This window comes from Haematobia irritans, chromosome 4 (genome assembly GCF_050003625.1).
Source record: "Haematobia irritans isolate KBUSLIRL chromosome 4, ASM5000362v1, whole genome shotgun sequence".
NCBI lineage: Eukaryota > Metazoa > Arthropoda > Insecta > Diptera > Muscidae > Haematobia > Haematobia irritans.
The window spans coordinates 8,382,254-8,403,782 of NC_134400.1; the positions used below are offsets into that span (position 1 = coordinate 8,382,254).

The 21,529-nt window shown below is 23.5% G+C and overlaps 1 protein-coding gene across 1 annotated transcript in view; it reads left to right on the top strand.

Annotated features, from left to right (window-relative positions):
* Positions 1 to 20,604, top strand: part of sNPF-R (short neuropeptide F receptor) — a 123,536-nt gene extending 102,932 nt beyond the window's left edge. Inside the window, exon 3 of the mRNA XM_075307601.1 lies at positions 20,338 to 20,604. The gene's annotated coding sequence lies outside the window, so the exon portion shown is untranslated. The remainder of the gene's footprint in view (positions 1 to 20,337) is intronic.
* Positions 20,605 to 21,529: the final 925 nt, after the last annotated feature.

The following is a 21,529-nucleotide window of genomic DNA, read 5'->3' on the forward strand; positions in this document are numbered from 1 at the left end:
ATAACTTTGTCAGTTTTACTTCTTTTTTAACATATAAAATTTTGACAAAATTTTTTATAGAAATTAAATTTTGAGAAAATTTTCTATAGAAATAAAATTTTGAGAAAATTTTCTATAGAAATAAAATTTTGACAAAATTTTCCATAGAAATAAAATTTTGAGAAAATTTTCTATAGAAATAAAATTTTGAGAAAATTTTCCATAGAAATAAAATTTTGACAACATTTTCTATAGAAATACAATTTTGACAAAATTTTCTATAAAAATTAAATTTTAACAAAATTTTGTATAGGGAAAATTTTGACAATTTTTTTTCGATAGTAATCAAATTTTGACAAAATTTTCTATAGAAATAAAATTTATAAATTTGTCAATTTTACTTCTTTTTTAACATATAAAATTTTGACAAAATTTTTTATAGAAATTAAATTTTGACAAAATTTTCTATAGAAACAAAAGTTTGACAAAATTTTCTATAGAAATAAAATTTTGATAAAATTTTCTATAGAAATAAAATTATGCAAAAATTTTCTAAAGAAATAAAATTTTGACAACATTTTCTATAGAAATACAATTTTGACAAAATTTTCTATAGAAATTAAATTTTAACAAAATTTTGTATAGGGAAAATTTTGACAATTTTTTTTCGATAGAAATCAAATTTTGACAAAATTTTCTATAGAAATAAAATGTATAACTTTGTCAATTTTACTTCTTTTTTAACATATAAAATTTTGACAAAATTTTCTATAGAAATTTAATTTTGATAAAATTTTCTATAGAAATAAAAGTTTGGAAATTTAGGATAAATTTCCAAAATAAAATTTTGCTACAATTTTCTATAGAAATAAAATTTTGATAAAATTTTTTCTAGAAATAAAATTTTGATAAAATTTTCTATAGAAATAAAATTTTGCAAAAATTTTCAATAGAAATAAAATTTTGCAAAATTTTTCTATAGAAATAAAATTTTGACAAAATTTTCTATAGAAATAAAATGTTGGAAAAATTTTCTATAGAAATAAAATTTTGACAAAATTTTCTCTAGAACTAACATTTTTAAAAAATTTTCTCTAGCAATAAAATGTTGACAAAATTTTCTATAGAAATAAAATTTTAGCAAAAATTTTCTATAGAAATAAAATTTTGCAAAAAATGTATATAGAAATAAAATTTTGAGAGAATTTTCTATAGAAATAAAATGTTGATAAAAATTTTCTATAGCAATAAAATTTGCTTAAATCCTCTTAAAACCAAAATATTACGCCCATTGTGCGAAAATAAAAAATTCCCCATTCTATCATCCATAATCATAGACCAGAAAAAATGCCAACAATTATAACAATTTCATCTTTTGAACGCAACGATGACAACATGCCAGAAATGGGACCACAGAGAAATTGTAGAAGATTTTGCTTTCGTTTTTATTTGGCAAAAAAAATATACGAAAGTCTAGGGCAAGGAAATTTGTTAGCCTAGAGTATGGAAAGGCAAGCAGACAATTTTAATGATGTCCTTATGCACACATATCTAATGTTAAAATTTAAAAATTAAATTGGGGATGAGGCAAACAGGTCTTTAAATGGAAAGTATAGTGATTGGTGATGTTCTTACACTGGAAAAAAAGAAATATTGACCTAATATGAAAGATTATGCAACCTACATTTAAGGATACGCAATTTACACAATATTAAGGACAAATTTCTTTAAACAAAAGAAATTTTATTTAAAAGAAAGTTCATAAAGAACGTTTTCCAAGAAATTTCTTTAAATTTAGGACACGAATCTTCGAAATTGTTGTAGCTCCGTTAAAGTCGTATGCCTTTGAAGTAAGGAATAATGTATTTAATGTAAAGAAAAACATTTTTTATTTAAAGAAATAATCTTTAAATTGAGTTATTGACTATTTGAAATAAAAATAAAAAGATAAGCTTGTACTCATTTTGAGGATTTTGCATCTTTGGTTTAAGTTTTTTGTTTGAATTTAAGAAAACATTTTCTGCTTTGAAGTATCTGTTACAATTTCAATATATTTTCAATGTCCATATTTTTCCCAGTATGTGATGGAGTATACAAATGGTTTGTATTCGTTAGTTAGATATTGTTCTACTCAATTTTCTAAATTCTACTTTAAGATTTCGTTCAACAAAATGGTTTAACAAAAACCAGGGATAAGGCAAATTTTTCTATTTAATTTTTTAGGCTTTTTGTTAAAGAACAAAAGCTTGATGTTGTGCTTTCTCTTAACCAAAAAGGATTTTCACTAGCAACAACAACAACAACAATACAAATATATATGGTACTAAAACCACAAAACGAGAGAAATTTACGCACACATGCATCCTCATGTCTGTGGCGTATGGCTTATGAATCTCCATTTTGATGCCGGAAATGTATAAACATGTATTGGTTTGTCAATGAACTTCAATGAAGAAAAAGGAAATGAGAAAAACCTTTAACATAACAACAGCAACATGCCTTTTGGGTTGATAACCAAAATACTAGGATTGTAAGGATAATAGAATTTCGAAATGACAGTTGCCAGCAAAACATTTCGTTGAAAAGTATTTGTGTGTAGATAGCATGCCGGCAGAGGGAAAATGGCAAAATTTTATAGAAATAAAATTTTAACAAAATTTTCTATAGAAATAAAATTTTGACAAAATTTTCTATGGAAGTAAAATGTTGACAAAATTTTCTATGGAAATAAAATTTTGACAACATTTTCTATGGAAATAAAATGTTGACAAAATATTCTATAGAATAATATTTTGACAAAATTTTCTATAGAAATAAAATTTTGACAAAATTTCCCATAGAAATAAAATTTTGACAAAATTTTCTATGGAAATAAAATTTTGACAAAATTTTCTATAGAAATAAAATTTTTACAAAATTTTCTATTGAAATAACATTTGGACAAAATTTTCTATAGAAATAAAACTTCGACAAAATTTTCTATAGAAATGAAATTTTGACAAAATTTTCTATAGAAATAAAATGTTGACAAAATTCTTTATAGAAATAAAATGTTGACAAAATGTTCTATAGAATAACATTTTGAAAAAATTTTCTATAGAAATAAAATTTTGACAAAATTTTCTATGGAAATAAACTTTTGACAACATTTTCTATGGAAATAAAATGTTGACAAAATTTTCTATAGAAATAATATTTTGACAAAATTTTCTATAGAAATAAAATTTTGACAAAATTTCCCATAGAAATAAAATTTTGACAAAATTTTCTATAGAAATAAAATTTTGACAAAATTTTCTATAGAAATAAAATTTTTACAAAATTCTTTATAGAAATAAAATTTTGACAAAATTTTCTATGGAAATAAAATTTTGACAACATTTTCTATGGAAATAAAATGTTGACAAAATATTCTATAGAATAATATTTTGACAAAATTTTCTATAGAAATAAAATTTTGACAAAATTTTCCATAGAAATAAAATTTTGACAAAATTTTCTATAGAAATAAAATTTTGACAAAATCTTCTATAGAAATAAAATTTTTACAAAATTCTTTATAGAAATAAAATTTTGACAAAATTTTCTATAGAAATAAAATTTTGACAAAATTTTCTATAGAAATAAAATTTCGACAAAATTTTCTATAGAAATAAAATGTTGACAAAATTCTTTATAGAAATAAAATTTTGACAAAATTTTCTATAGAAATAAAATATTGACTAAATTTTCTATAGAAATAAAATTTTGAAAAAAAAAAATTATAAAAATAATTTTTATGGAAATCCCTAAGATTAGGCCTGAATGAACTTTCTTCAATTTTTATATTTTTCCCTCTGGCTATGTTGGTATATTTCACTTTCCTTATATATGTATGCTTCTGTGGTTTACTTGAGTGAGTTGTCAAATGTTTCATCAATTTAAATTTTTGCTATACAACGCAAAAAGAGGCTACTATTGTTTTGAATGTGTGGTAGGAAATCCTTTCAAAGGAATGTCGAAAAGCATCCACATCATGATTTTCAAGCTAATAAACTTTTGCCAAAATTCTATGCCTAAATCTAGAAAGTTTGATTTGTACAAAAAAAAAGCACAAATTGAAAAACGTGTCGACAAGCAAATAGCCAATTTGGAGATTATTTAAGTGAATTTAAAGAAAATAACAACAAGGACAATAAATTGTGATGATTTTATATACATATGTACGTATATATTTGTGTGAATTGTGGCAATAAAAATTAAGGGATTTCGAAAAAAGATATATTTTCTAACCAGGCACGGTTGCCACTCGAGCCCAAAATAACCAACCAAAATTTGGAGAATTTTTTATCAAAAAAACTACTAAAACAAAAATCTTATTTTGCAAAATTTTATTTCCATAAAAAATTTTGTCAATTATTTATTTCTATACAAAATTTTGTTAAAATTTTATTTCTATAGAAAATTTTGTCAAAATTTTATTTCTATAGAAAATTTTGTCAAAACGTTATTTCTATAGAAAATTTTGTCAAAATTTTATTTCTATGAAGAATTTTGTCAAAATTTTATTTCTATAGAAAATTTTGTCAAAATTTTATTTCTATAGAAAATTTTACCAAAATTGTATTTCTGTAGAAAATTTTGTCAAAGTGTTATTTTAATAGAAAATTTTGTTAAAATTTTGTTTCTATAGAAAATTTTTGTATAAATTTTATTTCTGTTCGAAAATTTTGTCAAAATTTTATTTCTATAAAGAATTTTGTCAAAATTTTATTTATATAGAAAATTTTGCCACAATTGTATTTCTATAGAAAATGTTTGCAAAATTTTATTTCTATAGAAAATTTTGTCAAAATTTTATTTCTATAGGAAATTTTGTCACAATTTTATTTCTATAGAAAATTTTGTCAAAATTTTATTTCTATAGAAAATTTTGTCGAAATTTTGTTTCTATAGAAAATTTTATCAACATTTTATTTTTATCGTAGTTGGAGAGGAATATTTTGCAAAATCTACCAAAAAAAATGTATTTCTATAGAAAATTTTGTTAAAATTTTATTTCTATAGAAAATTTTATCAAAATTGTATTTCTGTAGAAAATTTTGTCAAAATGTTATTTCAATGGAAAATTTTGTTAAAATTTTGTTTCTATAGAAAATTTTTGTATAAATTTTATTTCTGTTTGAAAATTTTGTCAAAATTTTATTTCTATAGAAAATTTTGTCAAAATTTTATTTCTATAGCAAATTGTGTCAAAATTTTATTTATATAGAAAATTTTGTAAAAATTGTATTTCTATAGAAAATGTTGTTAAAATTTTATTTCTGTAGAAAATTTTGTCAAAATTTTATTTCTATAGAAAATTTTGTCAAAATGTTATTTCTATAGAAAATTTTGTCAAAATGTTATTTCCATAGAAAAAAGGCTTTACATTGATAGCCGGCTTATGTCGAAATAAATTCGTACAAACATCTCTCTTTTCCTTTGCCACCATCAAATCATCGATTTGAGTGAAGTTGGCTGGGTTTTATTTTGAGCGTGCTTCCTCTTCTTTCTTTCATTCGTTTTGTTTTGCCGGCTATCAATGTAAAGCCTTTTTTCGGAGGGTTCAAGTGTGGTTTATTGTTGGGTTTAATGAAGTGCCTGAATTTATTCTGATAATTGGTTGATAGTTTTGCTGCAAGTAGAGGATGCTGATGAGGAATGTGGTAATTCCGAAACGTGCGTCCATCCAACCATCTTGCAGTCTGTAGGTCTTTGCCCAAATAAATTTGATAAACATTCGTTTCCTCTGTTGGTTAAGCTACACTTGTAGTTTAGTCAATGCATGGTTTTAAGCTGAAATAAAAATAAAAAAAAAACAAAAAATTTATTTCTATAGAAAATTTAGTCAAAATTTTATTTCTATAGACAATTTTGTCAAAATTTTATTTCTATAAAGAATTTTGTCAACATTTTATTTCTATAGAAAATTTTGTCTAAATTTTATTTCTATAGAAAATTTTGTCAAAATGTTATTTCAATAGAAAATTTTGTCAAAATTTTATTTCTATAGAAAATTTTGTCAAAATTGTATTTCTGTAGAAAAATTTATCAAAATTTTATTTCTATTGAAAATTTAGTAAAAATTTTATTTCTATAGACAATTTTGTCAAAATTTTATTTCTATAAAGAATTTTGTCAACATTTAATTTCTATAGAAGATTTTGTCAAAATTGTATTTCTATAGAATGTTTTGTCAAAATTGTATTTGTATAAAAAATTTTGTCAAAATTTTATTTCTATAGAAAATTTTTTCACAATTTTATTTGTATAGAAAATTTTGTCTAAATTGTATTTATATAGAAAATTTTATCAACATTTTCTTTCTATAGAACATTTTATCATCATTTTATTTCTATAGAAAATTTTCTTTCTATAGAAAATTTTATCAACATTTTATTTCTATAGAAAATTTTGTCAAAATTTTATTTCTATAGAAAGTTTTGTCAAAATTTTATTTCTGTACACCCAGAAAAAAGTGCCTTCGAAACTAAAGGAAAAAATTTTCATCAATATAGTTTATCCATTTTATTTCCATTAAGGTAAATTTTTGTGAAAAATAATAAAATTTACTCGTTTCAGTAAAAAAATCCTAAACTGTAAGCAGTGAGGAATAGTTCATTAACTAGAATAAGGCATGGAATTTTACTCATACTATTTTCTTCGCTGGGTATAAGAATTTACTACTGAAAAAGAAAATTTTATTCACCGATAACAAAGCATTCGTAAAAATAAACAAAAACCGAACTAAAACCAAGTTTCCTCAAAATTAGTAAAATTTCTTATAAAATGATAATTGCGACTTCCTTTATAATAGAAACTTTTTCATACATACGAACAACACTTGGCATAGAAAAATATTTTAGTTCATTCGTACTAAGAAGTATGCAATCCTTTCAAAACTTAAGGAAACACACTATTTAGAATATAGGAAATTTTCCTAAATTTCTATTGTCTACCTGTAATCGATACCTGTCATCGTAATCGATGTGTTTGCGCGTGGGTGTAATCGATATATTTGCGCGTCGGTTGTTTTTTTAGTTGGAATCGCGTTGTTTTGGTATACGGAGAGATTGTTAAAAAATAATATGGTAAAATAATATAATAAATAACAAATAAAATATATAAAATATTTGTTATTTTAAATTAGTGAGAAAAATTTTCGTTTTTTTAAATAAATCTATCAATGTTCGTGATAGTGTATAAAGAAAGAAAACACCAGCAGAATAACAACCCTTTCATTGGTCTTCATGTTGGAATCTTCAATTATCAGGTAATATTCAGTGACGCTAACCTTTTGCAACAAAAATGTTTTATGATTTTTTATATTTGTAGGTTAGGTTAGGTTAGGTTATGTGGCAGCCCGATGTATCAGGCTCACTTAGACTATTCAGTCCATTGTGATACCACAGTGGTGAACTTCTCTCTTATCACTGAGTGCTGCCCGATTCCATGTTAAACTCAATGACAAGGGACCTCCTTTTTATAGCCGAGTCCGAACGGCGTTCCACATTCTAGTGAAACCACTTAGAGAAGCTTTGAAACCCTCAGAAATGTCACCAGCATTACTGAGGTGGGATAATCCACCGCTGAAAAACTTTTTGGTGTTCGGTCGTAGCAGGAATCGAACCCACGACCTTGTGTATGCAAGGCGGGCATGCTAACCATTGCACCACGGTGGCTCCCTATTGAAATTGTAAAAGGAGGACAAAATCGTTAGGCAGCAACTTATTAAAAGCGAAAAGTACAAGAAGAAGAAAAAGTGCGTTTTACAGTTGATAATACCACACGGAAATTGGAAATAGTGGAATAATAAACTAATATTTCAAAGAGATTCGATGCTGTTGATTCTTAATAAATATATTCAATATATTAATAAAACATGTCTTTTATTGAAGATAAAATTGCTTATAGAAATAAATAAAATTGTATTTAAAAACGAAGGTAAGCAGTTCTAATTATGAAGTAAAAGTTTTACCACAAATGTGTAAGATTTGTCGAAATGAATGAAAAAATTTCAATAAAATCATTCCATACATGAATTCAAATTAGTTAAATTTTTTCATTCTGTAGTATAGTGGTATATAAATATAGGAAAATGTTAACTAATATATGGAATGCATTATTCCTAATTTCTACGAAAATCACATCATTCAAACAAATAAAAATGTCTTTGGCGCTATACGAAGTTCAACTTTCTGCACAATGAGTTCATTTTAACTTAAAGAAGGGGTCACTTTTTTCTGGGTGTAGAAAATTTTGTCAAAATGTTATTTCTATTCAAAATTTTGTTTCTATAGAAAATTTTGTCAAGATTTTATTTCTATAGAAAATTTTGTCAAAATCAAGCCGAACAAAATTAATAATCAGAATAAATTTTTTTTTCTATAGAAAATTTTATCAAAATTTTATTTTTTGCAAAATTTTATTTCTATAGAAAGTTTTGTTGTATTTTTATTTGTATAAAAATTTTTGTCAACATTTTATTTCTATAGAAAATTTTGTCAAAATTTTATTTCTATAGAAAATTTTGTCAAAATTTTATTTCTATAAAATTTTTTTTTTCAAAATTTTATTTCTATAGAAAATTTTGTCAAGATTTTATTTATTTGTATAGAAAATTTGGTCTAAATTGTATTTCTATAGAAAATTTTATCAAAGTTTTATTTATATAGAAAATTTTATAAACATTTTATTTCTATAGAACATTTTGTCAAAATGTTCGTTCTATAACAAAATTTTGTCAAAATTTTATTTCTATAGAAAATTTTGTCAAAATTCTATTACTATAGGAAATTTTGTCAATATTTAATTTTTATAGAAAATTTTGTTGAAATTTTATTTCTATGGAAATTTTTGTCAAAAGTTTATTTTAGTTGAAGAGGAATAATTTACAAAATCTACCAAAACATCAAGAGATCTACCAATCTACTAAACAGTAAAAAGTCTACCATTTTTGGTAGACTTCTACCAACCGTGGCAACCGTGTTACCAGGACCACCATATAAGGGATTAACTAGTTCCTCAAGTTATTTTTCCTCGCTTTTAATGTGGCTTTTTGTAATCGACCTTAATACCAAATATCCCAGACAAAGACAATTTAAATAATACTGAAGTTTGAGCTGATATCGTTTATTTCTAGTAGAGTTCGAACGAAGCGGGTTTGTTTGGCCGAAGCCTATGTTCGGCAAAAAAGCAATAATGGGCCGAAGCCGATTATTTTCTTCAAATTTTTAATTAAAGAAATTTTGTGTGTTTTAGTTCAATATTAGAATATTTTTTTAACAAATGCATAAATACAACAATAAAAGGTATATCAGTCCAGTAGTGTGATATTAGAATGACAAAAAAGGATTTTTTATAGTTTTTTGACGTTTTATTTTTACTGAATGTTTTGACTGAGACAAATTCAACACATGCACAATTCAATATCAAATAAATTATTCAAAAAGCTTTGACGTTGGTTAATCGGCATCTTGACGCCGAGGGCCGATTATCGAATTTTGGCCGAATGCCGATGCTTCGGTCGAGCTCTAATTTCTAGTTGCTTTTTTATTATACATTTATTATAATTTCTTTTTATAATAAATTTAAATTTATAATATAATATATGAATAATATTTAAGATTTATGGTAAAGTTTTTTTGTTGGGGATAAGTTGACTTCAGTTACAAAAAAAAAAATCGGTTTTTGTAAAAATACCCATTTAATATTTTTTCTTAATTTATACATCTATTGGAAAATCTTCAAAGTTTGTAGAAAATTATGATTTTGGAATATTAAATGAAAAAGCTAATGAAATGATTTTCCAATTAACCAAAATGTATCCATATTGTAACAGCCACATATCCGTGTATTGCAATATACAAATTAAATTAAAATAGTGCAATTTATTGCAATAAATTACCTTGAATCGAAATTAGTATAGCTATACTTTGCAAAATTACTACGGATCATTTAAACAAGTAAAACATAAAAGCACCCACCACACTCCCCCCACTCACCCTAATACAGATCATTTTAACACGTAAAACATACAGCCAATCACCACCCTCACCCACTCACCCTAATACCATTGTTTATGTATGGAAAATACAATCGTATTACTCTCACATTGCTTTAAGTCACTCTTTTCTGCTCACTCTCAATGCTCTCCGAGTGACTCTCAGCAAAACACAAAAACACACCTACACACGCCACAATAAAACACAAACAACAGCTACTCTCAAACTAACACAACAACGTCAATAGTTTTAGAGAAATACAATTATTTCCACTAAATCTGCATCATTTCGAAAAAAAAAAATAAAGCGATTTGCCATATCTACAGAAAATTACCTCTCGTTTGATATCTAATTTACCACGAGAAACCGCACATGCATCCACAATATGTACCTAAAAAAAAGTGTCGCCTATTTATATATAAAATATATATGTATATAAAATAATTGTTGTAAGCATTAAATAGTATAAATAAAATAATAAATTTTTCTTATGCCTCAATCTTTTTATTTTTTTAAATAATTGTGATAATTTTAGGATTGTACTCCATTCCATTTCATAGATCCTTGGCCATCAGTCATATTCCAATATAGTATTCGCCAAGTCATCGGCTTCACTTTACTGCCTAGAGATATTACTTCCTTTTTGAAAATGTCAAGAAAAAAAAACAACACTTTTGTTTCTTCTCTCAAAATGAATGACAGCAAAATAAAATAAAATATCCGCCTTTGGATGAAATTTTTATTGCATCCGAATGAAAAATAATCTTTTTTCTAACATTAATCATTTTAAGAAGACAATTCATCAAAATTTTTCATCATTTTCTACGCAAAACATTTCGCTATTGGTTATCTTTTTAGCTAAGCGAAAAATTACATTTTTATGACAACAATGACCTCTAAATAGAAAGGAAGGGCAGGCACTCCATGTAACTTATTGCGTAAAGTAAATGTTTGCTCTTTGACTTTTGCCCGTTTGGTTGGGTTTTGCAGTCTGCGTTGGTGTTCGTGTTTATTTTGTACTAAGCCATCATTTTGGGGCATCAAACAAAATTTACGATAAAATGTTTGTGTCAAATAGCCGTATATCGTCTATAAACTAAACATTTTCATTGTTTATTTCAATTTTGGGGGGTGGTTGGTTGTAGAGGTTGTATAATGAAACTTTCACATCCTCACTTTATTTTGCCTCTCCTATTGCAGGCCATAAAATGGATACTTAAGAGTACCATTAAGTCTCTATATAATAAGTAAGAAATGTGTGACTTAGTATCAGTATAAAGAAATTGATACTAGGTTTTCAGTCTTTATGATAAAGTGAAAATTCCAAGACCATATGTCCAAGGGCTAAAGAGGATGGTCTACTCACTTTATTCTGTCCTGGTTAATTAATTGTTAGCTGTCATCATTAAGACAGATCAACATAAACAACAAATGGCTCAGCAAATACCAAATACGGCACTACCATATCTTTCATATCAACAATTTATAGGGACTCCATAAGCCAAGTAAAGCCGAAAGATAGGAGATTAAGAGAAAAAGTAAGGGAACCATACACAGAGCCCCTTATGGGCTTTAATTACTTTGGGTATGGGAAATAACTTCATATTAGATATCTTAGAAATATTATTATTCTAGTATTATTAGAAATATTATTATTTTAAATTTTATTTAATATTATATTAAATAAAATTAAAAAAAAATATATTTAATTTCAATTAAATTAAAATGTTATTTTTATACCCTCCACCATAAGATGGGGGGGGGTATATTAACATTGTCATTCCGTTTGTAACACATCGAAATATTGATCTAAGACCCCATAAAGTATATATATTCTGGGTCGTGGTGAAATTCTGAGCCGATCTGAGCATGTCCGTCCGTCCGTCTGTTGAAATCACGCTAACTTCCGAACGAAACAAGCTATCGACTTGAAACTTGGCACAAGTAGTTGTTATTGATGTAGGTCGGATGGTATTGCAAATGGGCCATATCGGTCCATTTTTACGTATAGCCCCCATATAAACGGACCCCCAAATTTGGCTTGCGAGACCTCTAAGAGAAGCAAATTTCATCCGATCCGGCTGAAATTTGGTACATGGTGTTAGTATATGGTCTCTAACAACCATGCAAAAATTGGTCCACATCGGTCCATAATTATATATAGCCCCCATATAAACCGATCCCCCGATTTGGCTTGCGAGGCCTTTAAGAGAAGCAACTTTCATCCGATCCAGCTGAAATTTGGTACATGGTGTTAGTATATGGTCTCTAACAACCATGCAAAAATTGGTCGAAATCGGTCCATAATTATATATAGCCCCCATATAAACCGATTACCAGATTTGACCTCCGGAGCCTCTTGGAAGACCAAAATTCATCTGATTCAGTTGAAATTTGGTAGGTGGTGTTAATATATGGCCTCAAACACCCATGCCAAAATTGGTCCATATCGGTCCATAATTATATATAGCCCCCATATAAACCGATCCCCAGATTTGACCTCCGGAGCCCCTTGGAAGAGCAAAATTCATCCGATTCGGTTGAAATTTGGTACGTGATGTTAGTATATGATATCCAACAACCATGCAGGAATTGGTTCATATCAGTCCATAATTATATATAGCACCCATATAAACCGATCCCCAGACTTGACCTCCGGTGCCTTTTGGAGAAGCAAAATTGGTTCAGATTAAAATGTTTCTCATATTTTTTTTTTACTAACATTGTGTTCCACCCCAGGGCATAACCGACTTAAAGTTAAAGTCAATAAATTTTGCAGAACTCTAACAAATTTTTCCAGATCGGGTCAGATTTAAATATATGTATATGGGAACATAAACCTTTATATATAACACCCAACACATTTGACGGATTTGATATGGTATCGAAAATGTGGATCTACAAAGTGGTGCAGGGTATAATATAGTCGGCCCCGCCCGACTTTAGACTTTCCTTACTTGTTTTATCATAATTTTTTTTTTACTTTTAATTTTACTTCTACTTATAATACTAATTTTCCAATTCTAATTCTAATTTTATTACTTTTCAATTTTGATTCTTAAATATTAATTTTAACTTCAATTCCAATATAAGTTCTAATTTTATTTTTATTTTAATTTTAATTTTAGTTTTAATTTCAGTTTTAGATTTAAAACCTTCCATTAAATAAAATTAAAAAAAAATAATTTAATTTCAATTATATTAAAATGTTATTTTATTTTTCCTTAATTTTAATATTAAATTTAATTCTAATATTTATATTTTAATTTTCTTTCCAATGTTTTATTTTTCATCTTAATTTTAAGTATTATTTTTATTCTAGTTTTATTTTTAGTTTTAATTCTAATATTACTTTTCCTATTCTATTTTTAATTCCAATTCTAATTCTAATTTTATTTTTTCTAATTTTAATTCAAATTTTATTTTAAATATTAATTTAAACTTCTGATCCAATATTAGTTGTAATTTTATTTTTAATGTTATTTTTATTTTTAACTTTAGTTTTAATTCTAATTTTAATTTTAATTCCAATTTTATTTTTATTAATATTAATTTTAGTATTATTTTTATTCTAATTTAAAATTTACTTTTAATTCTAATTTAATTTTAATTGTAATTCTTATATGAAATTTAATACAATTTATAATATTAATTTTAATTATTTGTAGAGTTTCATTTGTAGAGGTCATGTTGTAATAAATCAAAAAAATCTTAGTTTTTATATTTTCTAAATTTTAATATTTTCTTGTAATTTTATTTTTATATTTATTCTAATTTAGATTTTAGTTTTAATCCTAGTTTTACTTTTACTTTCAATTTAATTTAATAAATTTAATATTAACATTAATTTTAAATGTAACATTAACTCTAATTTTAATTAAATTAAAATAAAAATTTGTATTCTAATTTTATTTTTAATTTTAATTTCAATTTTTATTCAATTTATTTTTATTTTTAAATCAATTTTTATTCTAATTTTAATTATTTAAACATTAAGTTTGATTTAAGATTTCAATTTAAATTAATCATTATTTTAATACTAAAATTTATATAATTCTAATTTTATATATATTTTTTTTAATTTTATTTTTAACTCCAATTTTAATGTTTAAATCTAATATTAATTTTAATTGTAATTATATTTTTAATTTTATTTCTAATTTTAATTCTAATTTTACCTTCAGTTTTAATTTTTATTCTAATTTTATTTTTAATACTAAGATTACATATACTATTTAATTTTAATTTCAATGTTATTTTAAACTTTAAATTTGATTTAAGATTTGAATTTAAATTAATCACTAAATTAAAACTACAATTAATATAATTTAAATAAAATTTTAATTTTAATTCTAATTTTATTTTACCTTCATTTTTAATTTGTTTAATCTAATATTAATTTTAATTCTAATTTTAGGTTCAATTTTAATTTTTATTCTAATTGTAATTTTAAAGTTATTTAATTTTACTACAATTAAAGTAAACTATAACTTTTAACTTTATTAAATAAAACTTCACTTCTAATTTGATTTCAATTTCTTTTTAATACTAATTTTAATTATAATTTTAGTTTTAATATCAATTTTACTTATATTTTTAAATTTAATATTAATTCAAACTTTATTTTTGATATTATGATTAAAATTTAACTTAATCATTGAATTAAAAATAAATTAATATAATATTAAAATATTATATAAAACTTAATATTAAACATTATTAAAAATAATTAATTAAATTAAACCAGACGTTTCATAAACATAAACTATTTTACAGACTTGAATTATATGGGTATATATAGAAAGTAAATGAGTCCATTTTTATACCCCATTAGCGACCGAATGGTTTTTTATATTAGCTTTTAAGGCCACATGAGTGTGTGCGTGTGTGCGTGTGTGTGTGTTTTTTTTTAGTAGTTTTCCATATTAATTCTTACGTCCGTATGTGTGAGTGCCCTTTTATAAAACATCTCTGTATAGAACAATATGCTACCATAAGGAATTCATTCATAAAATTAAGTGTCAAATTATTATTGCTTCCTATCTGAGTGTGTGTGTATACTACACATGACTGAATGAGCCTGAAGTATGTGAATTAACATTGCCTAACTTAAGGCGTTTAATCGTTATTCTCTTGTTGCATGAAATATGGTCGAGATAATGACATTGTGAATAACCATGATAATGATGCTGGCTATGGTGATGATAGTGGTGGTGGTGGTGACGGAGATAATCATCAAAGTTATAATGGCGCTGAAGCTGATGACAATGACTGTGAAAATGGTTTCATTGTCTTTTGGGGCAGATGGCAAGATGCCACAATTATACCACAGCCCCCAAAAAAGGCATACTTTTAAATACGTAAATGATGTCATCGTCCGGAAAATGTTCTATACTCTAGTCAGACTTCTAGCAAATAATTTGCCATGACTAATTATATAGGAGATAGGTTAGTAAAGTTAAAAACTGAATTTAGTCTCCCGATCTGCTCAACCGCTTTCTCAAACACAAAAAACAAAAATAAAAATGCTTTTCGTTTGTGTCAACTCCTTTTTAAAATATATTTGTCCGGTTGTTTATGCCTACATCATTACTGTTAGGCATATTAAAAAAATCCCTATGGAGAACGTTTTGTCTTCCTCTTATCATAAGCCATAAGATATTCTTATAAAATGACTTTTTATTGTATGAGAACAACCCTCGTAGGGAAATGTCAACATTATGTCAGCGCTGTATATAATAATATCTGTCTATATTTGTACAACTAGAGATGTATGAAAGAAGAAGGTATATTAGAGTGGGTCATGATCATGGCATACCGACAAAATTTGGAAAAAAATTTTGTCAAAATTTTTTTCTATAGAAAATTTTGTCAAAATTTTTTTCTATAGAAAATTTTGTCAAAATTTTATTTCAATAGAAATTTTTGTTAAAATTTTATTTCTACAAAAAATTTTGTCAACGTTTTATTTCTTTGAAAAATTTTGTCAACATTTTATTTCTATAGAAAATTTTGTCAAAATTTTATTTCTATAGAAAATTTTGTCAAAATTTTATTTCTATAGAAAATTTTGTCAAAATTTTATTTCTATAGAAAAATTTCCGAAAATTTTATTTCTATTGAAAATTTTGTCAAAATTTTATTTCTATAGAAAATTTTGTCAAAATTTTATTTCTCTAGCAAATTTTGTCAACAGTTTATCTTTCTTAAAAATTTTATTTCTATAGAAAATTTTATTTCTATTGAAAATTTTGTCAACATTTTATTTCGATATAAAATTTTGTCAACATTTTATTTCTATAGAAAATTTTGTCAAAATTTTTATTTTTCAAGCAAATTTTGTCAAAATTTTATTTTTCTTAAAAAATTTATTTCTATAGAAAATTTTATTTCTATAGAAAAATTTGTCAAAATTTTATTTCTATAGAAAATTTTGTCAAAATTTTATTTCTGTAGAAATTTTGTCAAAATTTTGTAAAAATTTTCTTTCTATAGAAAATTTTGTAAAAATTTTATTTCTATAGAAAATTTCGTCAAAATGTTATTTCTATAGAAATTTTATCAAAATTTTGTAAAAATTTTCTTTCTACAGAAAATTTTGTAAAAATTTTTATTTCTATAGAAATTTTGTCAAAATTTTGTAAAAATTTTCTATCTATAGAAAATTTTGTCAAAATTTTATTTCTATAGAAAATTTTGTTCTATAGAACATTTTGTCAAAATTTTGTTTCTACAGAAAATTTTGTCACAATTTGATTTCTATAGAAAATAGTTTTACCATAATTTTATTTCTATAGAAATTTTGTCAATATTTTATTTCTATAGAAAATTTTGTCAAAATTTTATTTCTATAGAAAATTTTATCAACATTTTATTTCTCAAGCAAATTTTGTTAAAATTTTATTTTTCTTAAAAATTTTATTTTTATTTCTATAGAAAAATTTGTCAAAATTTTATTTCTATAGAAAATTTTGTCAAAATTTTATTTCTGTAGAAATTTTGTCAAAATTTTGTAAAAATTTTCTTTCTATAGAAAATTTTGTAAACATTTATTTCTATAGAAAATTTTGCCAAATTTTATTTCTGTAAAAGTTTTATCAAAATTTTGTTTCTATAGTAAATTTTGTCAAAATTTTTATTTCTATAGAAAATTTTGTCAAAATTTTATTTCCATAGAAAAGTTTTGCTGCAAGTAGAGGATTCTGATGAGGATTGTGGTAATTCCGAAACGTGCGTCCATCCAACCATCTTGCAGTCTATAGGGCTTTGCCCAAATAAATTTGACAAACATTCTTTTCCTCTGTTGGTTAAGCTACACTTGTAGTTTAGACAATGTATGGTTTTAAGCTGAAATAAAAAAAAAATCTATAGAAAATTTTGTCAAAATTTTACTTTTATAGAAAATTTTGCGAAAATTTTATTTCTATTGAAAATTTTGTCTAAACTTTATTTCTTTAGAAAATAGTTTTACCAAAATTTTATTTCTATAGAAAGTGGTTTTGGCAAAATTTAATTACCATAGAAAATATTGTCAAAAATTTATTTCTATAGAAAATTTTATTTCTGTAGGAAATTTTTGTCAAAATTTTATTTCTATAGAAAATTTTGTCAAAATTTTATTTCTATAGAAAATTTTGTCAAAATGTTATTTCTATAGAAAATTTTGTCAAAATTGTATTTCTATAGCAAATTTTGTCAAACTTTTATTTCTATAGAAAATTTTGCCTAATTTTTATTTCTATAGAAAATTTTGTCAAAATTTAATTGCTACAGAAAATTTTGTCAGAATATTATTTCTACAGAAAATTTTATTTCTGTAGAAAAGAGTGTTACCAAAATGTTATTTCTATAGAAAATGGTTTGGCAAAATTTTACTTCTATAGAAAATGATTTTGGCAAAATTTAATTACTATAGAAAATTTTGTCAAAATGTTATTTTTGTAGAAAATTTTGTCAAAATTTTATTTCTATTGAAAATTTTGTCAAAATTTTATTTCTCTAGCAAATTTTGTCAACAGTTTATTTTTCTTAAAAATTTTATTTCTATAGAAAATTTTATTTCTATTGAAAATTTTGTCAACATTTTATTTCGATATAAAATTTTGTCAACATTTTATTTCGATAGAAAATGTTGTCAACATTTTATTTCTATAGAAAATTTTGTCAATATTTTATTTCTCAAGCAAATTTTGTTAAAATTTTATTTTTCTTAAAAATTTTTTTTCTATAGAAAAATTTGTCAAAATTTTATTTCTATAGAAAATTTTGTCAAAATTTTATTTCTGTAGAAATTTTGTCAAAATTTTGTAAAAATTTTCTTTCTATAGAAAATTTTGTAAAAATTTTATTTCTATAGAAAATTTTGTCAAAATGTTATTTCTATAGAAATTTTGTCAAAATTTTGTAAAAATTTTCTTTCTACAGAAAATTTTGTAAACATTTTTATTTCTATAGAAATTTTGTCAAAATTTTGTAAAAATTTTCTTTCTATAGAAAATTTTGTAAAAATTTTTATTTCTATAGGAAATTTTATCAAAATTTTATTTCTATAGAAAATTTTGTTCTATAGAACATTTTGTCAAAATTTTGTTTCTACAGAAAATTTTGTCACAATTTGATTTCTATAGAAAATAGTTTTACCATAATTTTATTTCTATAGAAATTTTGTCAATATTTTATTTCTATAGAAAATTTTGTCAAAATTTTATTTCTATAGAAAATTTTATCAAAATTTTATTTCTCAAGCAAATTTTGTTAAAATTTTATTTTTCTTAAAAATTTTATTTCTATAGAAAATTTTATTTCTATAGAAAAATTTGTCAAAATTTTATTTCTATAGAAAATTTTGTCAAAATTTTAATTCTGTAGAAATTTTGTCAAAATTTTGTAAAAATTTTCTTTCTATAGAAAATTTTGTAAAAATTTATTTCTATAGAAAATTTTGCCAAATTTTATTTCTGTAAAAGTTTTATCAAAATTTTGTTTCTATAGTAAATTTTGTCAAAATTTTTATTTCTATAGAAAATTTTGTCAAAATTTTATTTCCATAGAAAAGTTTTGCTGCAAGTAGAGGATTCTGATGAGGATTGTGGTAATTCTGAAACGTGCGTCCATCCAACCATCTTGCAGTCTATAGGGCTGTGCCCAAATAAATTTGACAAACATTCTTTTCCTCTGTTGGTTAAGCTACACTTGTAGTTTAGACAATGTATGGTTTTAAGCTGAAATAAAAAAAAAAAATTCTATAGAAAATTTTGTCAAAATTTTACTTCTATAGAAAATTTTGCGAAAATTTTATTTCTATAGAAAATTTTATTTCTATAGAAAATTTTGTCAAAATTTTATTTCTATAGAAAATTTTGTCAAAATGTTATTTCTATAGAAATTTTGTCAAAATTTTGTAAAAATTTTCTTTCTACAGAAAATTGTGTAAAAATTTTTATTTCTATAGAAAATTTTGTCAACATTTTATTTCTTTAGAACATTTTGTCAAATTTTTATTTCTACAGAAAATTTTCTACAAAATTTTGTTTCCATACAAAATTTTATTTCTATAGAAATTTTATTAAAATTTTATATCTATAGAAAATTTTGTCAAAATTTTATTTCTGTTGAAAATTTTGTTAAAATTTTATTTCTGTTGAAAATTTTGTCAAAATTTTATTTCTGTTGAAAATTTTGTCAATTTTTTTTTTTTGATTGTTTTATGTTGTTAATATAAAATCGCGTCTACACCTAATATAGATCCCTATATTCCATAAACATCGATCTGAATATGGGGTCCTGTCAAAATGTTTGCCTTTTACACTTTATTCTTTTTATCGGCCTTTCTTTCCCATAGATCCTTATTGTCATTGATTATCCTATAATGCTGTGAAATGTATTATATGGCATGACCATAAGCAAAGTTGTTTTAGCATTTTATTATAATTTTTTTCTGCTTTTTGGGTTTGTTGGGTTTGAGGAGCAATTAAAAAAACATTATGTTGAAATGGAGATTATGCAAATAACTCAACAACACTGAAACAAATAAATTCAATTGGTTGTCGAGAAAGGACTGAAAGTTGATTCAAATGGAAGAGGCAATTTAATTGTAAAAGCGGATTTCTATAAATTTTTAAAACTTTGATTTTTTTTAAATTGGAAAAAAATTGCAAGAGTGGAGTTTTAAAATTTTTGAAAATTTAAACATTTTTTTAAGCTTTTTCTCAGAAAAATTCATGTGGATAATCCGCTATTATTTCCCAAAATGTTAGAATATTTTTTTCCTTTGTATCCACAAATTATTTTGTATTTAATTGATGTTTTTCCCTTTGTGCTCTTTTCATTGCAGATTATTGAAACGCATTTCTAAAATAGATAATGCGCTCAACTGGAAAATGCCACACACACACATCTATATATAAGTTAAATCCTTTAATTAATTCCAAGAGAAAAATAAAATTGATGGAATTTTAATATAAACATTTTGTAATGAAACAAAAAAAAACAAAATTTTAATATAGAAATAAACAAAAAACCCCAAAATAAATAAATAATGAATAAAAAAAACATCTATCCAATATAGACATATGTTTTTATTTAAATATATCAACGAAAGTAAACAGAATTATTGAATAAAATAAAAAAAAAAATTATTATTATTGAATAAAATCTCAAACAAAAATAAACAAAGAAAATAATACGCTAGGAAAATAGAGATAGATGCTTTAAGTATAAAAATCCTATAATAAAATGTATATAAATATAAAATTATGTATTATATCAAATCAAATGAAAATTCCAAAGTATGTTTAGTGATGTAAATAAAATTTCAAAACAACAAAACAAAACGAAAATTTTTAAATTTTCTATTGAGTACCTAAAAGTATGCAATTTAATGTAGTTTATTGAGCCCCATATTGATAGGCTATAATGAAATATTTGCTTAAAACAAATTTTTGTAGTTGAACCATTTGACAAACCATTAAGATCAACAAGCACCAATTAGGCAATTATAGATAATGGACTATCAATTTGAATACATTATTTTGCAGAAAAACAGGTAGATATAACAAAAACCAGAAAACTACAAAAATAAATATATAACTAAAAATTTAAGAAAAAATAAAAAATAGATTTATAAGAAAAATAAATGTTTTACATTTAGAAAAAAATTATTTGTTTTTGGGAAATACTCACAAGAAAAAAATGTTTATGACATATAAACCAAAAAATATATAAAATTAAGGAAATGACTTCCACACCAACAAAATGTATTAAAATAAAGGTTTTTGTGTTTTTTTATATATATGAAAACAAAATATATATAAATATGACCTATTATATATCTATAAATAATTTGTAAATGGCTGTTAACTAAACAAAATCTAATTACTAAAAAAATGTTTTATATAATCTAGACCTATAAATATTTAGATATTTTACAAAAAAAAATAAAATTTGTATAAAATTTATATACAAAAAATATGTTTAAAAAAAGTGTTTAAAGAAAAACAAAAAAATAATAATAAAAAAAGACTTAA